The sequence below is a fragment of the Oxyura jamaicensis genome, chromosome 11 (assembly GCF_011077185.1).
Source record: "Oxyura jamaicensis isolate SHBP4307 breed ruddy duck chromosome 11, BPBGC_Ojam_1.0, whole genome shotgun sequence".
In the NCBI taxonomy this organism is placed as follows: domain Eukaryota; kingdom Metazoa; phylum Chordata; class Aves; order Anseriformes; family Anatidae; genus Oxyura; species Oxyura jamaicensis.
The window spans coordinates 13,943,896-13,971,448 of record NC_048903.1 but is presented as its reverse complement, the minus strand read 5'-3'; positions in this window follow the sequence as shown (position 1 = coordinate 13,971,448).

The following is a 27,553-nucleotide window of genomic DNA, read 5'->3' as shown; positions in this document are numbered from 1 at the left end:
AGCTAAACAAAAGAATATTTATCCAGAATCCAAATGTATTCCTTTTGCAGTTTTGAGGATTTGTGCATCTTAATTAGAAATAAATAAATAAAGCAGTTTTAATTTTTGAACCACAAAATACAGTCTATTGGAGGAGATAAAAAGAAAAAAAAAAAAAAAAAAAAAGAGAGAGAGAAAAGCTATTAAGGACAAAATTATGCCTAACACTACGTGATCATAGGTAGACAGATGTTAGCAGCAAGGTAGCAGATGTCCTACTAGACAGCAATAAATACACTGGAGGCAAGTACACGTTTTGTAACATGGGATTAAAAAATAAGTTGAAGATGCAAAGGATATTCCTCCTCTTTTGTTTAGAGAAAAAATGACCTTTTTCCCTTCTACAGGGATCACATATGGTGCAGATTCTCTAATGCTATTCAAAAAATTAATGAGTTTGAAGCTTTTTCTTCAAATGTGAATTTTATTATTTTTGTGATTTTTTTTTGCTTTTGTATTTATGATTAACTTTTAATGGTGCCCCTACTGGCAATCAAAATCTACTATAGGGCTGGCAAACAAAATAACAAAACACAAAAACAAAATAAAGTGCGTAGGGCAACAAGATGAGCAGTGACAATAAGGTTTACATACTAGGCAATCATCGTAATAAGCATCGTAATAAGCAATTTCATTGTTCTGGAGATTCTTCATATTTACGCGTGCTGCCCCTTCCCCTGTGAGAAGGCTCAAGGAGTGGAGAGAATTACTGATTTCAGTAAGTTTGGGATTTGGCTTGGTAAAATTAAGAACATTTGAATGTTAAGAAAACAAACAAATAAACAAACAAACAAACAAACAAAAAACACGATAAACATGAACATTCTTTCATATTTTGAAAGAATGCGAAGTGGTTATTTGATATGTACAATATGATCTGTATCCAAGAAAATGAATCTTTTTTTTTTTTTTTTTTTTTTTTGTTACCATATTGTTAACCAACACCTTTTGAACAAAAAACTAAAAATATTCCTTAGATTTCAAGTGATTAATTATTGTTTTTGTAGGCTTACATAGTAAACCTGAATAAGGAAGTGATCGATTTGCTTCATGAACAAAATTGTAGCAGAACTTCTGGACTGCAGATGAGCACGAGTGAAGTCCAGTACTGTGACAGCCTGGAGTAGGCAAACAGACCATCTGAAATCTGCTTGAGTAACATGTATGGCTCACAGGCACTGTTATATCAAACAAACATCAGTTGTCACTTGTTAGGACCATTAACTAGACAAGTCCAAAATAAAATGCAGACCAGAAAAGATACATCTTACATTCTATAAATTGTGTGGTCTGAGAATCTATTAAAGCTGACAGAGAAGAGGGCTCTGAATTGGTGAGCAGGCTGATTACACCTCGTTCTTTATTCCCTATTGACTTTGGTTATGCCATACCTTTCCATTTCCTAGAGAAATAAATTAAAAGTCAGAAGTAATTTGCCTGATGGAGGGTGCAGGTGGAATTTTGTTCAGATGAGCATTTGCACATTGTGAAATCCAATTTAACCCCTTGATGGGGTATAGCTTATTTTCTTTTGTTGACAGCTTTGTGGCAGCTAAAATAGGAACCTGATTAAATAGAGACAGTGAGAGATTGAGGTCTTGTTCTAACAGCAGGAGGATCAAGGCCTCTAATCTTATCTCCCAGAACACTGAGATGAGCTGAGGATGTTGGCAGCGAGATAAGCTTGGCTATTTTGAGCTATAAAAAGACCCCAGGAAAAAGAAGAGGTGTGAGGTGGGGGGAGAGATTTTTCACATACAAAAATAATACTGTGTTTTTTTAAATACATTTGGGTCAAGTGCTTGGAATGTGTTATTATAAAGTTATAAAAATGGTGATTTCGTTTTATTGTATGGGTGTACATCAAAGAACAAATAATTTCCGCTCTCTCCCTCTTTGCAAAGAAAATATGTGTCTGCAAATTTCTAAATACAATTCATAATTTATAATCTACCAGGAGTGCAGTAATAACAGTAGAGGCCAAGTGGGAGGAGACCATGTTTGGCAAACGTGGAATTGCTTCTTTTTGCAGTCAAGCTTCAAAAATATTTTGAATGGAGCAATAACATCACAAAACTGAGGCAAAACTCTAGTCACATTTAATATATGGATAACAGGGCTGTTTGTTCATTTTTTTGCATCCCCCTGCCCACTCGCTTGGAATTGATTTAAGAAATGATACAAGCTCTTCTGTCACTGTTCCCCATGTTCCCTTTCTTGTCCTACATATGGGCTTTATTTGTACATTTTCTTCATCTTTGCTTCATTTCAAATTTCAGGACATTAGATAAAAATGGCAAAGAATGAAGAAAGGGAAGGAATGAGGAGAATGAACTCTGCTTATTAGATCTCCTCTGTTTACTGAAAGGAAAAAATGGAATGGAAAGGGTAGATCCAAGAATACAACACAAAATACATGAGTAAAATATTACACCAAAATTATTTTTATCTTATTAAAATCAAATTCAAAAACTTCCACTTTAGCAATTGTCTTCAAATGGCCAAAGTTTAAAATGAAGTTTAAATCTATTTAATTGACCTGTGGTCCTGTTTTCTTGTCTGTGGAGCTATGCAGATGCTTGATAGCCAAAGATCTTCTGAGTACATAACATCCAGAGCTTGCTCGTATACTCTCCTGAGCCCGTTTTCAAACACTGTTGCCCCAAGCGGTTAAGGATTTTTCTCCAGCATTAGCTGGCTAAATGAGCTCCTATTGTCACAAAGGAAAGTACAGCCAAGACATTATGTTCTACCTAGTAGGACTATGCTTTGATTAAAATACCACCGATTCAGTTCCATTCTCAAACAGAATAGATTTTGAACCTCAGTTTTTCTTTTTACTTGTTGTAATATACTTTTTAGTATAGTGTACAGTCAAAGCTCTCCTTTCGGATGTACGTTTTTATTCTTAGCATTTATTGCCTAGGAGCATAGTGTATTCAAAGAGATCTGCAATAAATACCAAAATCATCATTTTTTTAAAGGTGTTTAAACCCTAAAATAGTTAATGCCAAGCTGTGCTCTCACATCCATGTGATAATTATCAGCATTGATTTACTTTTTTAATATGCCTTGATTCCAGTGGTTCACTCAATGCTAGTACATCATTGCACAGTTGAACTGGACCAGTAGCATTGATATCCCAAACCTGTATTTTTTTTATGGGGAAAAACAAACCAGAAAATCTTAGTCTAGAAGCATTATGTGAGAGCAGAATGCAAATTGCCCATGTTCCTACAAGGCTTTTTGAAAAAAGGAGAAAAGATGGTTAGCATTAGCGACAGCACCATATTTCATACGAGTCTTCAGCTTTTGTTGCTTCTCATGGTAACTTCAGAGGGGTAAAATAATGAATTACTAGTAGTAGTTTAAGCAGATAGGTACTAGTAGCTAAGTGCTTATCAGGTCTTTAAATTCAGCTGGTCACGGCTGTATTACTGGGCTCATATTTGAAGTTTGATACTACCGCAGCAGCAGCTTGGTGGGAGTGGGGACCTACACCCACATCACCGTGGGAAGGCAAGATAGGCAAGGCTATGGGTTGCAGCCCTCTTATGTTGTCCACATGGATTCTCAGATTGATTAAAATGTGGGATTAAAACTTGATATTATTGCAGTGATTAGCTTTATGTTCTTCTCCACAAACAAAACTGTACCTCTGTCAGGGAATGAAGTTTTGCGAGTCACCTCACTCAGTCAGCTACATATTTGCTAATGAAGTGTTTCCTAGACATCTTTTGTGAATCACTTGTAAAGCATTTAAAAGGCTTTTTATATGAAGCTTTAAATGTTAAAAACTTTACTGTGCTCCATCATCACTGCTGCCGCTCCTAGAATGTTTTGGACAAAATCAGCTTTCTGTAAGGATAACTGAAGCACTTCATACCCCGTGTTTTGGCCCCAATACAAACTGAAGTGGAGCCACCCTTTGAAGTGAAGGAGGAAAACTCAGACAAAAAATAGTTCAGATCTGTATGTTTTCCACAGTACCTTAATCGAAAGAGGATGGGAAGGCTGTAAAGACCCATTAGCTACAGCAGAACTATTTAACTGCTCTTTGGACAGCGGTATTTTCTCCGTTCCACTTGGAATGCCTCACCTCAGAAGAATCTGATCTAAAAGAGTAATATATTTAAAAGTCTGAGGCAGATGTAAGATACAGACAGATAGAAATGCAAATACCCTGTCTTGTGTATGGATTACCATATGTAATTAAGGGGTTTCCTGTATGAGAGATCAGATCCACTGGGCATATTGAAGCCCAGGTTGAGCTGAACGTTAGGGTGGGAGGCAGGTGTGATCCCACCGAGGCAGTGCTTCCCACAGTTAGTAGATCTAGATACCATGCTATAGAAAAGTTTGCACATGCCTGTTGGCTAGTAGTTTAGTTATAAGAGCAGATGCAGAAAAATAAGAGTATTGGGAACTTCCATTTTCACTAAATCAGTTTTCTTGAGGGTAGAAGTTATTTTGGTTCCCTGGTACCCTGATGATATATTGTGCTTAAGGAATCCGAAGGGCTTTGGCTGACTTTTTGTAGGGATAAATAGACAGAAAACACATTTTCCCTCCCCTTTAAGTATTTTTCATGTACATCAACATTAATTTGCCCCTTGATTTGAAAGGCCAAGTATTAAGAAAGGTAAAAGGTAATACATGATTTGATAAGTGCCATTTAGTTTTAATTACTAATGGAATTGCTACATAGTAATCATATGACAGTTAAATATTATTAGGAGTTTGCTCATTATTATTGGAGTTTTGCCAGAAGCTTTAATAGAAGAAAGACTAAATCTATTATTTTCATAAGAAAATGTATGCACTGGACTCTTGTTATTAATTCTGTGCTAGGTCTGAAGAGAGATTGCACAATATGAGCAATAATTATAGGATATGTGGATTAGTAAATCATCTTCAATGGTAGAAGTTGCAATATGGTAGTGTCTTTGAAAAAGAACCCATTTTAGTATGCACTGAGAGTGTACTGGAAGCAAAGATTGATTTTATTTTATTTTTTTCTGTTGAAACAAAAGTCACAAGCAAAATGCTTGATGATTTTTATTCCGGAAGCTGTTAACCTACTCTTTAGAGGACATTATCAGTAATTTGTGTTAAATTATGGACATCAGTGCAGTATGTCATTTTTTTGCTTTCCTTTATTTTAGATTGTATAAACAACACTCATACCTAACAGGCTTCAGATAAGAGTCTGAAGTACCAAACAAAGTAGCTAGATTGGTTATAATGCCCTGTGGACAATAATCCTTGTGCCTGAACTGCAGCAAGTGACTAGCATTTTCTTTACACAACCATTGCTGACTACAGTAAGGCTGTTTTTTGTTTTTTTGTTATTAAATTGTCCTTGATACACAAGCTGGTTTTTTTTTTTTTTTTTTTTTTTTTTTTTTTTTTTTTTTTTACAGAGTGTAGGAGTTCCACTATTATCACAATCAGTGGTGTATTATTGTCTAGGAGAGTCAACACTTTTCTGACAGACTTTGCTCTTCATTCACATGGAAATGGTGTTATGGAAATGGCAGCTATAATGGAAGATGATAACATCTATGCAGTATCCATTCAAATCATAATTACTTATACAATGCAAACCTGCTTACAGGTGCTGTGAGAAACTGTGCTGCTCTATTTCATGCTTTATTCTGAACAGTTTGCCTTGCTCTGTGAAGTTAATAATTTTCCCTAACAGGGAAGTGAGTGTTTAAAGCAGGTGTGATTATGCCAGCTGATTAGCATTCATTCTCATTGTTACATCCCAAGAGAGAGGAATTTTTTACACTCCCTTTTTTCAAACTTTTGATTGCTTGATGTAGCAATGCTAGAAACACCCTTTCACCATTGTCTTTTTTTCTTTTCTTTCTTTCTTTCTTTTTTTTTGAATGAATATAGGTCCACAATATATATCTAAATGTACTCTGATCAGATTTTGTGTGTCGCTATATTTATTTAGGTGTGCATATACCTCCAGACAAATTGTTCACATATACACACATGTATGTTCACATATACACACATGTATGAGCACGGAGATCAACAAGAAGTGTGCTTGCCCTGAAAAGTATTACAAGGAGAATCTTTACTGACACCTAATCCATTTAAAATACCTTGTGACTGTTGAGAAATCCAGGTAAAAGCTGATCCAGAACATTCAAAGAAAATAATCAAAGTAAAAAGGAGAAAGAGGGCAGTTAAAACAACACAGATGCATGAGATCCACAAAGAGGATCCTTACTGGCTTTCCTGCATCTCTTTAAATCTCTTTGTCATCATCTGTGGCTCTGAAGGACACACTGATGATTGCTAGCATTTCTATATTCATTGATCAATAAGTAATTAAATAATTCTCCCTTAGTTATCAAACCGCATATCACTACATTCCTAACAATGCTTTGGAAAGAGTTGATTTTTTAAATTCTGATTAAATTTTAATCTATTTGGTACATACAGAAGGACCTTTTCCCTTTACAAGTAAACAAATATGTTACTTTAAAGAGATCCTAAACCCTCGGTGCATGAGTCAGATTTGGAAGCAGATTTATAGTATAATAACAGATTGCCATTGTTTGTTTGCATTCTAGCATCTTTAGCCATAGTGTCTTTCAAAATAAAGTGTTCACTTAATAACAATAAAACTTCCCACAAATTAATTGTTAGAAGCCTTTGAAAGATAAAGAATGTACAAATGATGGCAGATGACTCTTTATCCCTCTCTTTAATTTGTTCTGGGCATTGATTATAGTGTTCGTAATCAGTGCAGGCACTGTTGAGAGCTGAATGGGCTGTGGGCAGGCACTGTGGAAGAGTGATTTAACTGAGTTCTATTGTGCAAGAGCCCAGATAGCCTAACGTGGAGCTTTTATGAGAATAATTGAAAGCTTGCAACAGATCACTTTATAATGTGGTTTAGGAATTAACTCACCTCTATGTTGGGTTGACTCCGAGCCCCACTCCCTCTTTTCCTGATGTAGTTCATGCTACATTTAAACTTGGATCTCTAAAAGTGAAATTGCAGTGCTGCAGTAAATGTCACTATAAACCATGCAATTTTCATGTTGAAAACATTGGTGGATTGTATATAATAGCTTGACAATTGAATAGGAATCCTCAAGTTTATGACAAGCTATAACAAGATCAAAGAAAATGAAGAGGGCTCCAGAGCTTGAATGTGTTTGCACACCACAAATACTTATTTTGAAATTGTTTCAATTTGCTCTGAGTGTTTCTTATTCATGAATGGAGGATGCTCTTTACATAGTCTTCATCAAGATGTTGAAAGTCAAGTGACAAATGCTACTGGAGGTATGTGAATGAAGTGTTAAGAGCGTGATGATACAGGCTAACCTTTATACATGAGCTTTCCTGTTGCCTGAATCACAGCACTGCTCAGTCCTTGAGCTATGCCTTCTGTTGACTTCAAGGTCCAGCATGAACTTGTTTGCTGACCACAGTTTCCAACCTTATTTGCAAACAATTCTCTTGTGAAGTCAGGAAATAAATAAATAAATAAAAATCAGATTTTCTAACAGCCTGGACCCTGTAGCTCTTTCTAAATGCAATAATTAAGATCAGAGGGAGCACGCTGAAATACTAAACCCATGCTAGGATTTAATTACCCGCATTTTCAAATCAAAGGACAGTTTTAAAAGTTCGTTGTGTGTTTTAGCTTAACAGGGAAAATAATTCTAGCATTGGAGCAGTTCACTCATTTAGGTTTTAGGTTTTAGTGATGGGGTTTAAAGGTGTAATATATGCAAGGCGTGCTTGTCTCCTGCTGTGTGCCGCAGCACGCCCGGTGCGAGCACTGGGAGCTCAGCCTTGTAGCTGAGCCATTGCAGCAGCTGGCGGACCTTCACGTCTGTGCACCGCTGTCTTGTGTCCCTGAAATGCCTGTCGCAATGCACAGGCTCCCCGAGTAAAAAACAGCCACAGACTTGATTTAAGGGTATACATGAACAGCTACAGTTCAAATGGGAGCTATTTCTGGAAACAAGACTCTTGAGGCTACAGAGTTAATATGGAACTTTCCAAATAGATTTAAACTCTCTTACAAGGCAATTACAGCTGGGGAATTGCTACTGAGTTGAAACTTCTTCAGGCCTTGAAAGTGCAGATTCCAGCTTCTAACTTCTCTTTTCTTACTTTTTTTTTTTTTTTTTTTTTTTTTTTAAACTCAATTTGGAAATGCATAAGGTCTTTAGTGAAAAGGTTTGCATGTGTTGAAAAAGATGAGTGAATAAGATGGGCATGTTGCCAAAACAACCCAGGTCACTTGGCAAACTGGGTGAAAACAGTTTGTTCTTCACTTCTGACCAGAAGTGCATTTCAATATGAGAGACCTCAGACTTATTAACTCTGAAAATCTCGAAGATCGTACTCCAAAATCAGTGGAATGTGCTCCCATTGTGATGCTGCGTGCAACAGGGAAATACAATGGCCAGGGAATTTCTGATCAAGATAAAAGGTGATATAAAACAACCCTAAAATATAAAACATGATATAACCTAGCTACTCTGTTCATGATTCTCTAGCAGAATCTTTTGTTCTAAGCTTGACTCTCGTTTCCCCTGGTGCCCAGGTGGGTTGCTCTTTCAGAAAGAGATTCACAGCATCCAGGCTGCTGAGTGAAGAGCTGTCTGATCCAGTCACTAGGAAGTCAGGAGGATGAAGTAGATTTTATGTCTTTTTCCTTAAATCCTCCTGGTAAGATTTAGGTTTAATCTAGGTGTATAGTTTGTAGAAGGTGGAAATGTATTTTTGAAATCACTTAGGCAGAAAAAAGGGGCCTACATCTGCTTCTTGGGTTTGTGTTCAGACAAATGAAGGGGAAACAGCAGCACCACTCTTCCCTTCTTTCTTTGCTCCACCTGTTATTTTAAAAGAATGACAGTCATCACTTCATTCTCTGTGATTATTATTATTATTATTATTTGTAAAGAATGATTTATGAAAGTTTGCAAAGCAAGCCCCACTGGCAATCCACATGAAGGAGTACCTCACTTTTGTGTTTAGATCAGGCTTATGAGTCTGCAAGGAGCAAAACTGTTTAATTCTAGAGATACACAGTGGTGCACTCTGGACATCAGTGAAAGTAAATATTTAAGGTTTCTGCTGGATAAAAGATTTCTGAATGATGAGTTAGATGTTTAGTTGAGAAACAAGGTGATGCTTTTTTTTCAGTGAAAAAAATCCTAATTTAAATGGATTAATTAAATTAGCTGTTTAATTAATTAATTAATTAATTAAAATGTCAATCACGTGTCACCACATGACGTTTAGGTTTTGTCATTCCTGAATGACAAAGTGGAGTAACATTCATTTTGCTGTTTGAAGAACTGAGTTTTAGGGACCCAGACTTTGATAGTATGCGGGTCTATGAACCGAGAGGGACTACTTGAGAGACTGGGATTAAGTTGCTTAGCTGTATGTATTTGTAGCAGTTAGTACTGTTGTGATGGAACGTGGTGTGTGTTAAGAGAGTGTCAGTATCAGGATGGTGCAAATTAATTTGTAGCTGTTTATTAAAATGTTCTCCCTGAAGCATTTTGTTGGTTGCTGTTGGAGGTGGAAGTCTGGACCAGATGGACTTTGGTCTGAGTATGATGGTACAGCATTTAGTTCTGCTTTGCAGCATGCCATCCAACACATCTGTGAGAGACCAGTGTCAAAACAGGGCTTACATTATATGTTTATATATATATACTTATATGTCTCTGCCAGTTTAACTTTGATAGTATCTCCTTCCCTTGTTAGGAAAAAGATCTTGCCAGAAAGAAATTTCCAGGTTAAAACTGTATTTATAAAACAGCACTGCAATAGTCTGTTCCACACCCTTGGGAATGACTGAGGTTATGAAAATCGTTATTTTGGTTTAAGGTGTATCTGGTCAAATACTGTTCCTGTAAACTGTTTCAGGTGTATCAGAATATATGCTGGTGCATTTCAGAAATAATTTTGACTCTGAAATGTGAACTACCTAGCGTTCCTTTCTGGAGGAAGGATAATGAACATTCTGCATGGTGCTGTCTTCTAATTTGAAAACCTGTTTTTTCTTACGTTCATTTTTAGTAAACCAATTTTATGAGATTCAAAAATTAAAATTCAAACCAAAGAATTTCCAGTGAATGCAGATTTGTTTTGAATGCTACCTCCCTCACTAATCAGAAATGTTGGCAATAGTAATTCGGGATCTCTTTTACAATCATTTTCCTGTAATTAGGCATAACAGTATGTAAAAAGTATGGAGTCATTCTCTTTTTAGGTATAAATCAAGAAGGATTGTCTCTGCAACATTTTAGAATTTCTAAGACAATTTACAAGCTATCTCATACTTGGCTGAACTGCGTTACAGGGCATCCCCTTACACCCTACCGCATCCCATTTTGTCTTGTTCCAGGAAGACAGCCACCACAGGAAAAACAGCACCACAACTTCGTATTAACACTGCCACCACAGGCTTCCCAAGTGACCATTCAATTGAATGGAGGTTGATAACTAAGCTGGCAATGAGCTCAGTGGTTGGATAAAAAAACAGCATCAGCTTTTCTGATCATACCCTTCTCTAATGTAATTAAATTCTGAGTCATAGACCTGGAGTGAGGCATGCTTCCAACTGATGCTGCATTTCCTGAAGGTCAGCTGGAGAACAGTATATTTCATCAAGTGCAATCTATAAAGTTGCAAGTTTCCTGATTAAGTTTGCATTTGAAGAGCTTCCCAAGGCCTAACTTAGTTGGTAAATTGCCCATTTAAGCAATAAAACATAATAACATATGACACTCCTGCTTAATGTTATGGGAGTGTGCAAGTGAAATAGAAAGACAAACTGACTCACATTGTCCTTTTGCTAAGTTTTGTTAAGTAGTAGTAGGAGTTCTCTGGATGTCCTGTTGCTCTTTTAAAATAGCGAGTTTGATAAATAGCATTCAAAATAGGCTTCACTGTTTTCTCCATAGTTATAGCTCTGAATTTACTATTAGGTTTCTGCATCACTCTTTTAGACTTCCTGAACATCATATTCCTGCTCTTGTTCTTATGTCGTATCGCGTACTCTTGCCTGATACAGACAAGTTAATTCCCATCTCCCCAAAGGGCTAAGGTACCCCAACTGTAGTTCATCAGAAGATGCAGAAAACAAGTCAGCTAGATGTTCAGGGGAAATGCTGTCTTGTGTCCTTGCTTTGCTTTCCTGTGATTATCCATTGCATGACATGTTAGTTTGGGAAAAGGCTGACAGGAAAAGAAATGAAAATTGTGTAAATTCATAGTTAACTTATCTGATCTCCCTGGCTAACCAGTTCAAGTTGTTTCCCTTTACTCAATATTTCAGGCATTTGTCTTCTAAAATATATTTTTATGCTGAAATGCAGAAACGTCAGCCTTGTCATCCTTATTTCTGCTCTAGTACCAGAGAAAAGACCATGTTTAAACTTACCTGGTATTTCAATAATAATGGCAGAAATAGGTAGTCTGCCATCTCTAACAGGATGATGTTCCATTAGAGGAGAGCAGGGAAGAGTAATGCTGTCTGCAGATGGAGAACTGAGATGTTCTGAATTCTGAGATGTGTCTGCTCTACTCTTTACGGTCCTGTGAAAAAAAAAAAAAAAAAAAAAAAAAAAAACACCTCAGTAGAAGCTTCTTCTTCCAAGTAGCAGTTTGAATTCACTACATTTTTTTTTTTTTTTTTTTTTTTTTTTTTTTGTGTGTGTGTGTGTGTGTGAAACTCTGATTTGGTCTTCAGTTTCACTTCCTGAAATGCAGTCAACTTTTCTTTCTCCCTTTTCTAGAACTGGATGGAAAATGTTATTAGAATTATGATGTCAGAAACCCTGAAGCATAGTGGATTGTCAGTGGGAAAACTCTTGTATCACTCACGATCAGTCATATATTCCTACAATATATTTTTCTGTTCCATAAATATCAAGTCCTTCAAAATATGCTTAACTTTTCCCTGCAAGCTATTTCCCAGCTTTGACATGTGCTCAAAATAATGAGAGTTCAACCTGCATCAAGACGTGTCACTGCTTGTTCAGTGTCCCTAGGAAAAACCTTGGGGGTCTTCTGGAAGTATTTAACAATTTGCAGGAAAGATTTAAGGCCAGCAATTCTCCATGCCCAGAAAAGCAGTTGTGTAACAGTGGAGGTTAATCCTATTTTATATTTATGTTTTTATATATTATTTAAAATATATATATATATTATATTTATATTACATTTTGAGAGGTAGGGGAAGTTCCTCAGTTGCAGCAATAATTTCATTATGGTTAGTGAGTAACAAAAAATAAAATAAATATATACTGTTATATATTTATATACTGAACAAGGTTATCAGTTCCTTATTTGGAAGTAAACATTCCATGCAGTTTGTCAACCATTTTCTTTTCCTGTAATAGAGGTTGCAATCACTTCTGCTAATATTATTACAAACACAGCTCAAGTGCCATTTTGGGCCCCTTAATACATGTTTTCTAAAACCTAATAGTTAACTGTTAGACCTTAGTCAAATTGGAAGTTATTAATGTTTGGTTTTACCCTGAAATGGAAGGAGAAGTTGGTATTTTCTGAGGTAGAAGTACTCTGAAAGATATTGTCATAAATGTCATTTTGACAGTTTTACTTAAACATTTTAGGATCATTGAAGCAGCAATTGTTTCTTTTTACTGAAATAGCATGGTTTTTTTTTTTGTTGTTGTTTGTTTGTTTGTTTGTTTTTAAATCGGTTCAATATTGTCTTTAAGTGGAAAAGATAGAGTTCATCTAAACAGCTGATTTTGTGAGTCTTTAATCTCTTCTGGTGTTTCCTAGGACAAAAAAGGTTCTTGCATTTAAAAACGCTATATCCAGTGTATTACCAGAAAAAGAAAAAGTATTTCTTACAGATCTGGAGTGTTATTGAAGTGCTAAGAGGACAATCACATAAGAGAATAGTAGGCAGAGACAGAAAGAAAACATTGAAAAGAGTCAGGTACAGAAATGTGTACCTTGGCCTTCTTATAGGGAGAAAATACTTATGAAGAAATGGGCAAAATGGTTAAATCATAGGTGTGGGAATTTGCAGGTGGCTTCGCACTGTTTCACATGTCCCTGAATTAGAGATAATGAGGAAACAAGTAGTAAAAACAAAAACTTGAGCAAGGTTGAGATAAAGTAAATTGGCTACAGTGTTAAAGATGAGCTTTGCGCAGTGGCCAATTGCTAGCTGGCTCGAGGCACGTGTCTGAGGGTCTCTAACCAATTGTATGACAGAACTGGGCGCGTGGACAGCGCGTGGGGCTGTGGGGAAAGTATATGTAGTAGTAAAAAAGGGGCAATAAAGGCCTTCTGTTCAAGACCATCAGGAATCCATGTCTTGAATCTCTTCACATAGGTACTAGGATCAATGGTAGCATATTCTGAAAAGTAGTAGATATTTCAGAAGTCTGACCTTAAATCTGCTTACAACTAAGCTGACAGATTTTTTATTTTGAAGACAGTAAATGATCTGAAACCTTGTCAAGTGGCTACTCAAAAATACCCATGGGCACATGGGCTTGTTCTGCCAGGGAGGTTCAAATGAAGGTAAACCTCAGATTAAGCTGAGTGTGATAATTACTTCATTTTTTAAAACTGTTTTTTATAATTTAAATACATTATCACTTCCAAGCAGAAGAATCTTTTGGAAGCAGTGCTATAACTTGTTACAAGAGCATGCATTTGTCCAGAAAAGCTCTCCCATATCTCCACTCCTTCCTTTTGGAAAGAATGAGAACAACTAGGAAATCTTTTTGGGAATTCACAGTAGGACTAGGGATAACAATTCACAGGTTGACAATTCAAAGGATAACAATTCAAAGGCTTGTAGATATTTATCTAATATACCCCAAGAATAACCACATAAAAGGTCCACAAAGGGCTAAAACTAAGCAGAGTGGTGGAGTAGTTTTCCAGTGCAGGAGTAGTTTTCCTCTGGCCCAGGGAGACTGATTGTCTTACAACATTAAAAAAAAAAAAAAAAAAAAAAAAAGATAGGGAGAGAGAGAGAGAGAGAGATGATTATTGTAAAAGTCCATATGAGGACTTTTAGAAGTTTCATTCAACTACAGACTCCTTTGTTTTAGTCAAGGGAAGATTCAGTAGACTGGGAGAGAGAATTTTTTCCAGGACTAGGCAATGAAACTGCTACTTATTTTATTTTGGTAAATATGACAGGTGGAAGATAGTTGCTAATTTATATTCAGTACTTTAAAGACTAAGAGTGTGAAGGACAATCTTCACCACTTTAAGCAGATGAGCAGTTAACATAACATTTTTCAAAACTTTTAGCTTTACACCTAAATAATAACAAAGAGATACAGATTTAGACAGTTGATTGAAGTTCAAGACATTTAACTATATCTATTTTAGAGTTAATACATAAAGCCAATTAGAAAAAAAAAAAAAGAAAATATTGAATTTATGCTCTGTAACACTTGCCAGGAAGACCTGATGTGGCAAGAAAGCTGGGAAGATTGTGAACTTTTCTTGTTTCCACAATCTTTCAGTGATCACCATTAGGATTAGCTCTCCTCCCATGAAAGTTTCCAGTAAAAGTGCAAGCGGTAAAAAACAAAAATTTAAGGCTAAGGACATCAAAGGCACATAGTTAAGTGCAGATATTTGCATTTATCTATGTTGCAGCTTGCACAGCCCTTATTTCTGGAAATCACCTGATCTCTATGATATTTTCGACAGTATTTATTGAACTTATTTTAGGTTTCCAGGCCCTTTTGAACTTTAATGAAATTTAGCAATCATTTGACATTTATGAAAACCTTATTTCATTTCTAAATAAATATGCTGATTTCTTTCATAAGTTTCAAGTATTTAATAGCTCTAAGGGTCTTTAAAATTGTATATCATGACTCAGCAATCATAGAAGTAGTAACTTAGCCACATGGATCATGGGGATTCCTGTAAAGCTAGATGAGGTGGGGGAGCGCTCATGAACCACCTTAACTAAATTGTCTTAGAGATGACTGTCTCTGAGTAACAGGTAAGACTAATACTTCTGTTACGCACAGGTTCTGGAAGAACATTTGAAGAAGCTGCAGTTTTTCATTTCGAGTCATTTAGAAACCTAAGGTGATCTTTTTCTGTAATTTTTCAAAACTGCCTAACTTCTGTATAAAAAATCTGGTTACCTCTGTTGTATACTCAGGTGGATAACTTAAAATAAACTTACACCTGTGTAATCATGCAATTTACTGTTTTACAAATTTCACTTCAGCTTCTGTGAATCTTGGGCATCTATAGATATAGGGGGCCATGAAAAGACATTTTTTGCCTGTATAACTCCAGTACAAACCTTTTAAAAATCTCTGCTAGAAGTTCCAGTGTACTTAGTAGTACAGTAGTACCTTTGTTCATGATATATATGTATTTTAAAGGAACATCTTCAAGGAAGACTTTGCCACATAACTCGTTTAGCATAGACTAACCAGCGAGGTAGAAGTCTGCTGAGTACTTTAATTGATGTCCATTAAAAGTGTAAAGCTGTTCTGCTATGATCAGACACCCTGAGATGTACCTACAAAGGATCTTGATGCCATTAGTTCAGTGGATGCTGCTTTATAGGTAAAGAAAAATTAAGCGAGGTTTGACCAAAACTTGGGAACATAACTCAGCAGTTAGCAATGGAAAACCAATTAAATTACTTTCCATGTACTTGTTCTTAAATATTCATGCTATTGAACCATTCCCACTTAATGCATAAATGACAACATAATATCCAACTGTAACAGTTGGTGGAAGCCATTTTAAGTAACAGATTAACAAACAGAGATGGATTTTAATTTGCAATGCCAGTTGAGCTGTAATAAAAACTAGTATTCCAGCTGTGAAAAAAAAAATAAAACACAGCTTGGTTTAGAATTATTTACAGATGTGTAGGATTTTTTTTTTTTTTTTTTTTCCCTCAGCTGTACAATGGAACCATTTTGTCACTATTCCTTCCCAGCAGTGGTTATATCTGATGCCCTTCCTACCCATAATTTCTAGAATCAAACTCTAAGGAAACACACATTAAAATATTATGGTAATTCTTTGGTGTTTGTTGATTACAGAATTCAATTTTTTGTTGCAACTGTTACTGTTCAGTGTTAATATAGCTGTTTACTTGTTTTTATGGACTGTGATGAGCTTCTGTTGACTTTGAGATAAATCCTATACTGCTGTCTTTGAATGATTTCCACATGTTGGCATTGTTTCTGTCTCCTGGAGTGTTATTAGCATTCGTGCAACTTTGATTTCTGTTTGTTTGTCCTTCCCAAAATATCAGTACCTGGCATTGTCATATTTTATGAAAGCTTTGTTTTTTTTTTTTTTCTTTAATAATGAAATTCCCTGTTGCATGAGGGACAAGTCTGCAAGTAATACCCAAGCACACCCTTGAAATCTCTTCAGAAAAACAAACAAAACAAAAACCAAGCTTTTCATTACTTAACATTGGGTTAGGGCAGGGTAAAAAATAGGATCAAATATTCAATACTAAATATTGGCAGTATTCTAAAGAAAGTGTGAAGAAGCTGTTCTCAACACATTCCACTAAGAGAGACGGAGGTTGTCACTAACCTGCGCAGTGATCTCTCTACTTTGTGGTTGTATTTAATACATACAACATTATGGAGGTTCATTGATAGCCAAACATAAGGTCCCATTAACAAAATGTTCATTGTCCTGTGAAGGGTTAGATAAAATACTTCTATTATTTAGATTAAGGAATTTTACCAGTGAAAGTTTTCCTGCTCTTTCCGTTTTGGTTTGCAGATTTTGTCTGCATGTGTGTAGTCTTATTAGAGACCAAGCAATGGTAAAATGGAGTATATTGTAATCCAGTCAGAGACCTGAAAGCGATGAGTACATCAGCAAAGTTCTCTGAGAAGGCAATTTGTAGAAGTCATAAATCTAAAATGCCTTAATGAAGCAGAAAATTTCAGAAAAGAAATGGGACAATTTTCAGGGATGCTAAGAATTTATGATTAGACGTTTGCAATATTTGGGGAGACAAGGTGGAGAAAAATACTAGTATGATGCACTGACACAGCAGGACTGGCAATAAAGCTTCATTAAGCGATAGGAGAATGATGCATGTTAAGAAGAAGAAATAGCTCTTCTGACCTTGTGTAGGAAATCATGTTAATTCTATCTACTTGAGATTTAAGAATAAGAAATTCAAGATTTCTGATTTTAACTATAATTTTGAGAGTGGTTGTAGTCTTCACTTTAAATAGCTCACGTAACATGCAAGACTGGAAAATATTTCAGTGACAAATGGAGAAGCTGTACGCAAATGTCTGAATTATAGCCTCCTTAATTGAAAATGACATCAGGAGAGTTTAACACGAGCTACTGTCATCTGAATGTGTGTGTGTTAAACAGATGAAGAGCACAACAGTAACTTGGCATGCCCTCACATTGTTTGGGAGGAATGAGGGATATGAGGAAAGGTTGAATTTGCAATACAGCTTATGTAAAAAACAGAAAGATCCTTGAACACTTCAGCCTCCTGCAGTAAAATTGTTAGTGTATCTGACCATGGAGAACAAGATCCAGCCCTTCAGAGGGCGACAGACAAAAGCTATCACTGAAGCTGAGGACTGGTCAGAAGGTGGGCCACCTTTCCTCACGTGCAAGCTGAAAGTTTGGCTCTCCTGGCACTTTGTGCTGGAACTGTACCCAAAGAAAAGCTTCAGCAGAAAGTCCACAGGGTAATGTGTACTGTCAGCAATCAGGAACAGAGTTCTTCGCCTGTTTCCTTTCCTGTCAAACCAATAGGTGTCAGGGAAGAGAGTGATCCTTTTGGAAAGAGACCGAGAGGAACACTCAGACAGTAGAATAAAAAAAACTTCTTAAAAGAAGAAAATAATTCTTAATTAATTATTAGAATTATTAGAAAATAATTCTTAAATTCTTAAAAAAAAAAAAAAAAAAGAAAATAACATGAAATCTTGATTTGCATGTCAAAAGAAAGGGAAGATGAAAAACAAAACAAAACAAAAACAAACAAACAAACAAACAAAAAGAAAAGAAAAACCAGAGGCCTCATTCCCTTCTGTCTTTCTGCAAGACTAAATAGGCATCTTCTGGGAAAGTACTTAGTCATGCGTATTCACTGAAAATACTACTTTCTCATCCATCACTATCAGCTCTCTCTTTTTCTGTTTTACACCTTTTGAGATTCCAGGAGAAACTTTCTGGAATTTAAGCTGTTCACTTTGCTGCCTTCAGGGCTGGATTTCTGTCATATTTATTTAAAAGCTGGTAGCATGGCATTTTTGCAGAGGGCAACAGCATTACTACTATGCAGATCACTTAATTATTCCAAGTGTTATGAGTGCAAGTCTCTAAAGATGACAATGTAATGTAGGGAAAGCTGAAATGAGAGGTAATGAAAGGTAATGAAAAAGTCAGAGGTAGACAAGATGATCCTGTGATGCGAGGTCAGACAAAACAAAACACTTAATAAAAGGCTGTGGAACTGGAATTAGCCAGTATTGCTGAATGGGCCACATGTGTCACAAAAGCAATATACTCATTGGGAGTGGGGGAATGTAGAATGTCAATGCAGTATAGAGCTAACCCTGGAGGCTGCTTAAAAGCTAATATTACACCTACTGAAAAAGATTTATCCTGTATTCAGCTGCTCTGTGTAAAAGACAAGATGAAGCTTCTTGAAGGAAGTGACAAAGCAAGCAAACATAAAATGACTGTCACCTCTCCCACCCCCTTGAAGATCTCAAAATTATAATTGTTCAGAAACTTACTCTTCCCTGAATGAAAGATGCAAGCAGAGGCATGCACAATGCTCCATGCCATGTTTTACCCCCAAAAAACTTACAGGCAACAAACAAACAAAACAAAACAAAACAAAACAAAACAAAACAAAAAACAAACAGCGATGATTCAGAGCCAGGACCAAACTATTCATTATCAAAATTTCAGCTTATTCTGGGGACTAGGATGTGGTGTTTACAAGGAAGAGACTATAGAAACCCCTACCACACTACCTTCATTCTGCACGTCCTTCCAAGTAGGTTGTTGGTGCAGATTACTGTGTTTATCATTTGAATTGAGAAGGCACTGGTGTGGGTGACTCTCCTGTGCTACGTGTTTTACAAACAAAAATTAACAAGACACTCCCTGTCCTAAATGACTTATAATCTTAAAACAGATAACAGATGGATACAGGCAGATGGTAGAGAAAAAGAAATGTGACTAGGTCTGATGGGGGATGTTTTCTTATCAAAACCATGGTGATTGATTAGCTCTCCTCTAAAATATTTGTGTTTGACAATCTTGACACCCTTCTGATGAAAAGCAAAGGATGGAATTTCCAGTCAAGGTAAGAGGACCAGCAGACACTATGAAGGACATTAAGTCAGTTATGTGGGATGTAGCAGATCAAAGTTGAAGGGTTTTGTCTGAATTGGATATGACTTAAATCAGGCTTTCATACTTCGTATGTGAACATGACCCCATAACTTCATGTGCAAGAAAACCCTGCTTATTTTAAATGCATGTACATTTACCTATACAGATGTAGATATACATGGATACATGCATGCACTAATGAAAAAGTCTTAGATTTGTCTTAGTGTAGAATAACACTCACATTTCCCTGTGAGTATACGTTTTGATGTATAGCCAAAGTTGGGGGAAGAAAGATACAAACAGGGAAAATATAGAAATAAAGTAAATGAAAGTCAAATATTTAAGGTGTTTTCATCACCTATCTGGCTTCAGCACTGGTCTCAAAGTGGTGTAAATTGTTGTAGTTCATCCAGCTCCAATAGAGATGTTCCAAATTAATCCCTCAGGCATATGGTCTTGGGGTCCACCCTAAAATTTGTCTTAAAACGTTGCACAAGTCAGGCTTGTAGTGAACCTTTATGGAAGAATGAAGTCCAGACTGTCTAGTGAACCTTCCTATGGGTTGCTATCTGTTTCTTATCAGAAAGGCAGAGCACTTCCTTCTGAGTTTCTTTCCTTCACTTCATCTCAGAAGAACATTCTGTTTTCTCTTGTATCAAGGGGCCTTCAGCAGTGCCTCCTGAGTGTCCTGCATTCACAGCATTACAGTGGAAATACACCAAGGAATTTAAACTTAAATGCTGAGAGGACGATTTAGAAACAGGAGAAAAGTTATCTGCCATAGAAGGAATTATCTTTCTCTTTAAAACTGTGTAAGAAAGCTGTTTCTGTAACCTATAGAGAGTGAAATCTCTGATGAACCAGTATCAGATACCTGGTAAAATGGTTAGCCCAATATGAAATAACCTCTGAAGTAATGATAAGGAGAAAAACTCCTTTATTTACTTTTAGAATCTGTGCCGTATGCTGCTAAGCACAGGAAAAACAGACAGGGATCTCGCTGTCTCATCCACTACAAATACACTAAAGTAAATTTATTTCAAGGTAAATTTTGAGATGGGAAATTGATTTGTATATAAATGTATGTCTTATTCAGCACCAAATTGGCAATATCAAAACTGATTGAGGATAAGTGCTAGTTGGAAGTCTGATTTGCATAGTTTAACAGTGGAATAGTGTAAATATATGCTGAGATGCAAAATATAATGTGAATCTTGTTTCAGTTCCTGTATCCCTTTCAATGGCGTATGGATACAATAAATGAATGTATTGGTTTATCTTCTGCTTTAATATTACTGCAGTACTTTGTGTAAAATTAATTTAATATATTGAAGCTGATGTGAAATAGTTTCATTCCTGCTCATTGTGATTTTTTTTTATTTTTTATTTTTTTCTATGAAATCAAATATTTCATGGCTTTGAATAGCTGCATTTCTTCCCTGTTCACCATGTTCAGTATTCAGTTGACTTGAAAATACTGCTTGAATTTGCTTTGTGACCTAAGTGGACACTTCAGGATAAACATAGTCTTAGGCAAGCTAGTTTCGACAGGAGTGTTGTCTTGCATTTCAGATCTACTTCTGTAAGGTAGAATAGAAATAGAAACAAGATTTAATCTTTTCATTTGTTTTGTTTTATTTTGTTTTTGTCTTATCCACTATAGAACACTCAGCTATAGACAATGAAGCTTTTTCCCCGAGCAGAATACAAATTATTCATTAAAATATCTTATTTAATTTATTATTTTTTTTTTTGAGAAAACTATTTTTTTATGGTTTTTAAGCTAAACATAGGTCAGAAAAATGGGATTTCTCTGATTGTGTCTCTGTTTTTATTCAGGGATTATAGCATTGTGTTTGAGAAGAAACTTTTTACAGTTCTTCAAAATCTATGATTCTGTTTTAAATATAATTAAAAAAAATCTTGTTGCAATAAAAAAAAAAGAAAACAAAACAGGTTTCAGTTTTTATCAGAATTTACTATTTTCAGTAAGGAAAGCTTTATTTTAACATTTCCTTTTGAGGATGGAAATCTGTTTCTGCAATTTAGAAATATGTCTTGTGAAGTAAATTAAAAATACTATCAATATATGAAAAGGGGCATGTAATTGGGAATTCACACATTTTTCCTATACATTTGTTCTCTGAATTTTGAATTGCTACTAATTTCCCCCCTGTAAGATTGTAAATGGGAATAATACAATATCGTCTTTTCTCTAGGGTAGTCATTTAAAAGTAGTTAACAGGCTTAGTCATGTCTAAATGCTTAGCAGAAAGTACAAGGAAAACATCATGTGGTGTGCTGATTAGACGTAAAGATATTCAGTGATGGCGTGAAAAATAAATAAATAAATAAATAAACACTTTAAAATAAAATTATGCTTTTTAGGCTAAATATAGGTCAAAAAATTGTTTGTCTCATACCTCTGTTTAAAGGGTTGAGCCTTGATAAGAAACTTTTTTTAGTTCTTAAAGATTTATAATTCTGTTTTAAAGATTATAAAAATCAGGAAAAGTGAAGGGTTTGGATTTTTCAAAGGAATTAATCATGGAAACTTAGCTAAAAATTGGCCCAAGTTTAAAAAATAAGTCCTGACTGATCTGCATATCTTTCTGAGAAAGATGACACACTCTAGTTAAAGAAGTGTGGGGTTCTCTGTAAGCCATAAATATGGCCAAAATTTTGATATTTTGCTAAATTGTGCAGGTAACTCGATTTAATAAAAAAGGACTTCACTTCTACAAATGTAGTTATGTAAATACTTCTGTGAATTAGGTAGTTGCATTAAAAAGTCAAGATATATGCAAGAGTAGAATTAATTCTCTCACTCATGTCCAGCATCACTCATAATCAATTCTTAAGTGTAAATTTGATGTTATTGTTACTGAATGTGTCAATTAAACAAACAGATCCATGAAATAAAACCCAAGTCGATAGAGATCAGTTAAGTACAGACCCTTCTATTTATTTATTTATTTATTGGGGTAAAGCTCCATAGAAGCACGTCCAATAGCTGTGAAATGTAGAAATGTAGCAATCATCTGCATTACAGATTTTTTTTTTCTTTGAATTTTCTGAAGACACATCAAGAAATGTGATGTGAGTAGAGAAACTTACAGTTATCTAGTCCATTTCCTTCTTCCTTGGATAATCTTGCAGATTAGCAGGAAGTCTGGTCCTAAAGCATGCCTCTGCCTGATTTTTTTGGCTACTTGACATCCCTGTAAATTATCCCAGGTAACATTTAACTTACAGCTAATGGTCAAAATCAAGCAGCGGTAACATAATTAGTTTCTGCTTCTAGAGAAAGTTCACAAAACTCCTTTAGACAAATTGGGCTGGACTGATTTCCTTAGCTTTCAGCCATTTTTTTTCCTAATATCATCATCACTGAGAGACATGAAATTTAATGACCCTCCACTGTCTTTGGTGTAGGACATATGTATATTCAGTCCTACCTTTGGCGGCACATTTTGTGATACAGCAATTTATGACTTGTACATAAGAAAATGTCTTGAACTGTCACAAAAGCAATCCCTTTCCTATCAGAGTGAAAAGGAAAAATAATAAAAATGCATTTCTATTAAAGCTGAAGACTTAGCTAGTATATTTGAAATAAAAACAAAATTGCTATGATAGCTTTTCTTTGACTTTATGGCAGTATAAGAAGGATTAATATTCTATATGACCATACTGGATGATAATAAAACAGAAGAATTAAAATCACTTCAACACAGTGTAGATAACCCTGTGAAAATTAGTAAAATTTCAGTCTTAAGTATCAGAATAATTGGAATGTATGAGTAACTTTTCCTAAGAAAAGCTACTTTTTAAAATGCTCATTATCAGGGTATAACAGGAGCAAGCATTGCATTGCTAGAGATAACAATGTACAGAGGGACTAGAAATTGAAAAGGTGGAGAAAGTCTACAGAAGGTTACAGGGTGGGGGGGATGATCCATCTATCATTTCTGCCACAATAAATCTTACTATTTTGAGGGAATGGTGTGACCCTAGAACAATGAGAACAAAATTGCTCTGCTATTCTATTTCCAGTGTCTTAGTATCACCAGGGAAGTCTTACTGATCATGAAGACTCCATGTTTTGTAAGTGTTTATTGTCACAGGCAACATGGATCCTGGGTTATTAGTTCAGCTATGGGGTACTGTTAACCAGCATTTTACTTCTGGCAAATAGCAAAGATCTAAAAGGGCTTGCATTTAATACAGAAATACAATAAAATGAAGGATGCAGGATCATCTCTTCAGCCAGTATGTTTCTATTATTTGTCAAATCAGCAGGTAAGTCTTCCGTGTCATTTTTTCAAATAGCAACAGAATCTAACAACCAAGAAACACCCAGGCACTTTAGCTGATGTAACCATGAAGATGGCAGCTCACTTTGAGAAATAGAATGCTATCTCAGTGTGGAGGTGACAGACTCTGAATGTGGAATGTATGAAAGAAAAAGTGTTACAGTAATAGTACAGATGTGGGTAAATGACATATATGGATTCATGTTTCTCTGAAGAATTGCAGAAATTTTATAGAAAAGTTAATAAACTCAGTGATGTCTAATTTTGATACAGAAAATATTTATACATGACACATAATATATTAAAAGTCGTAAGCACCATCACTACTGATCTTAATTAGTATTAAAAGAAATTAACAGATCTAAGAATTGACATTAATCTCCTTTTCTAAATGCTGGAATGTGCTCTGTGCTTAATAAAGGGGTAGGATAATCTTGTCTTTATGGCTAGGCTGGAACTTAGTACATATTCAAGTCCTGATTCTGCTGCATGCTTCCTTTATGATATTAATGAGGTTGCTTTTATCTGTATTTATCTGTATTTTTTTAATCTGTATTTTGTATTTGAAAATTGAATATATCATGTCTTTTCCTTTTTTCACAAGAGTAAATACTGTATCTTACACTAATTCTATAGTCTACATTTATGGAGTAAAGCAATTTTATTTCCACTGTATGTGAAACCGGGAAGACAAGGACTTGTGAATACTGGCCAATCTGAGACAGAGAGAGAGATTGTAAAGATGAAATAAAAATTGTAAAAGCTCAGCAAACAGTTGAAAGACAAGCTTATTCAAAAAAAAATAATAATAATAAAGAAGATCATAGCAGGGAAGACAAGAAAAGCACAAATTGTTGAACTTCTGGAAAAAAAAAAAAATAAAATAAAAAAGACTTAGTTTTACCTTATCTTAATGTCAAAGATGTTTGATTGCTCTTTAATCGTGTAAAAAAGGGATAAGCAGATACAGGGAGTGAAAGTCAAAAACAGAATAATTCAGAGCAGAAATAAAGGAAATATAAGGGCAGCAAAATAATCGTTATGGAGAGATTAGAATTTCTATCAATTGTGATCTTTTAATGAAGGCTAAACAATTTTCTGAAAGATATTTTATAGCTCAGCAGAAATGACAGGCTTGATGCAAAAATTATTGGTCTGCATCATGAAGGTCAGTCTAGACCATCCCAGTAGTTCATTCTGGCCTTAAAATTCATGGATCTAGGAGTTAATGTTTGTGAATCATTCTGATACCATAATGATGGAGGCCACAGAAAGCATGTACGTTATGCTAACTTGCTACAGGTCTTGGAAATAGAACAGAAGAGAGACTGTTTCAAGAGAGGTGTCTTTGAACAGATCATTGCAATATTTTTCACAAATTAATTTTGTGAAGGGCATCTTATGTTCTGTAATGACAACTTCTTGTGCATGACTGTCAATCCATCTGCTTTATTTTGTGGGTTAGCTGATGAGAGAAAATCGGATTTGTTTTTACGGGGTTATGCCTTAGATGAGTGGTACAAAGATAGGTCACAAAACTGAGAACTAAGCATTTTTTCCCCCTTCAAATTACGTATTTGCAAAGAATGAACTACATAGATCTATCTCCTCACAAACTCTGTCATGTTTACTAAATAAATTCAAAGGAAAGGAAAAATTATTATCAGTAATAGATGTACTGGATGGAAAAATGGGAGAATTGTCTTTTTTTTTTTCCAGTGTCCAGGGAAATTATCTAACCAGCAGCTACCAGGATATTCTGGTAGTGCAAAGATGGGAATCAGCTCCAGGTGGTTCTCACTGTCTCATTTTTGATATTTATACATGTTTCGGAAGAAGAATTAAAAGTCTCTGCTTAAGTATAGCTATTGTGTTGGGGACATTAGGAGGTAGGAGAAACGAATACCATTTTCTTTTATCAGGAGAGTTAGCTATGGGTTTTCTGTGCTCCTTCATGCTTTAGCCATGGCACCATTATGCATAATTGGATAAGTAGCTTCCCTGGAAGTACTGTGAATTGTCTTTTTTTTTTTTTTTTTTTTTTCTTTGTTTAAGCTTTTCTTAAAGCTATTAATCTTATATTCTTAAAGCTTTTCTTAAGCTATTAATCAAACATTTGGATTTAGGAATGGAATGTTGCGTGTAGGATGAAAATGATTTGTTGAATTATTTTGCTATCTTAATGAGAAAAAAGCAAATGATTTAAAATCAGTTTGAGCGAAAAGAATATTTAATTTCCTTTTTTTTTTTTTTTTCAGGTCAGTAAATGAAGCAAAAAATGAAAATATATTTACAGTTCTGTGGGTTTCTGTGCATGGTGAGAATAGAAATACTCAAATACTTGCTCTTAAAGTTTAATAATATGAATAGTCCTTGTGTCTTCAATACAGACAGTGTCTTTACTGGGATTATTTGCATACTTAAATATCTCACTGAATCAGAATAGAATTGGCTGGAGTTGACTTTGATACTGTGTTATGCTAAGATAACCACTGATTTGGGTGAAAATGATGTATTGGTATAATGAATCATAACCATAGTAATTTAATTCAATTTATTTATTTATTTATTTTTAAAGACGGTCCAAAGCAGAATTGGACAATTGGACATTTATTCAGGAAAACGTCTCTTCATCTTGTCCCTATAAGAAGCAAAAACCTAACATACAAATAGGAGAGGAAAAAAAAAAATAATAAAAAAATCAATGCCTTTTTCTTAGTTTCTCCCTGTTTCAAGCCTCTGCACAATGAAGGTCACATGCACCTTCATTCATCCCTTATCTTCTGACGTTTCTTAAGGCATACCTTATGTTCAGTGTTCATGCCTGGAGCATTATATGTCCTTTGCACATCCTTCAGGACAATATACAACTCTCTTATCTTCCTCGATTCAGAGACATGCACTGCAGCTTGAGAGGAGGCTGAAAGCTCAGTAAAACAACGGGTCATATAAGGTCAAATATCTTTCCATTGGTCTTCTTTTCTCTTGACCTGGACTGAAGGTTTTATTTTCTTGTTTCCCATATATGCATTACACACTGGGAATTATTTACTATAACTAGAAGTTAAAGAACACAAAACATAATACAAACATTTAAGCTAGAATTTTTGCTTTGCAAAAACTTTAGATGTCTAATAGTCATCTGCAGAGTAGTACAAGTAACAGACTGTTTTTTGTACTCTAAAAAAGAAAGGAAATCAGGTCAAATGCAACAGTTTGCTTCACTCTGAATACTTAATGATATATTACAGGTAATAATTGAAGTACATTTTTAAACAAAGCATAATTTCAAATAAAGCATTGGAATATGTACAATTCTTGGAACACGTGTAAAATATGCTGAAAGAGAAAAGGTATCTTTTCTTGGACATATTTTATAGATATTTTACATAAGTTCAATAAAACTTTTGTTTAATTTGAATGTGTTTGGTTGGGTGGGCTGGCTTTGTGTGGGTAGAAGATTGTATGTATTTGTTGCATAAGATTGACAAGAACTGAAGGTATCAAATAAATTGATCACTGCAATTACTTTAAACAATGTCTCTCAAACCATGAGAATTGGAGAACCTACAAATTTTAGAAAACCATTTTTCCCTGAAATTATTTTGTTGTCTTTTATTTATATTTTTTAACACACGCACATTGTTAATGTCTATCTATACTTCAGAATATGTTATTTTAAGCAGCCCATATCAGATGTAAAATCTAGGCAAGATACTGCATTACTCATTCCAGTCAGTTTGAATTAATGATTATGGCATTTTGAGGTATTCCAGCATTTGCTTTTTTTTTTCTTC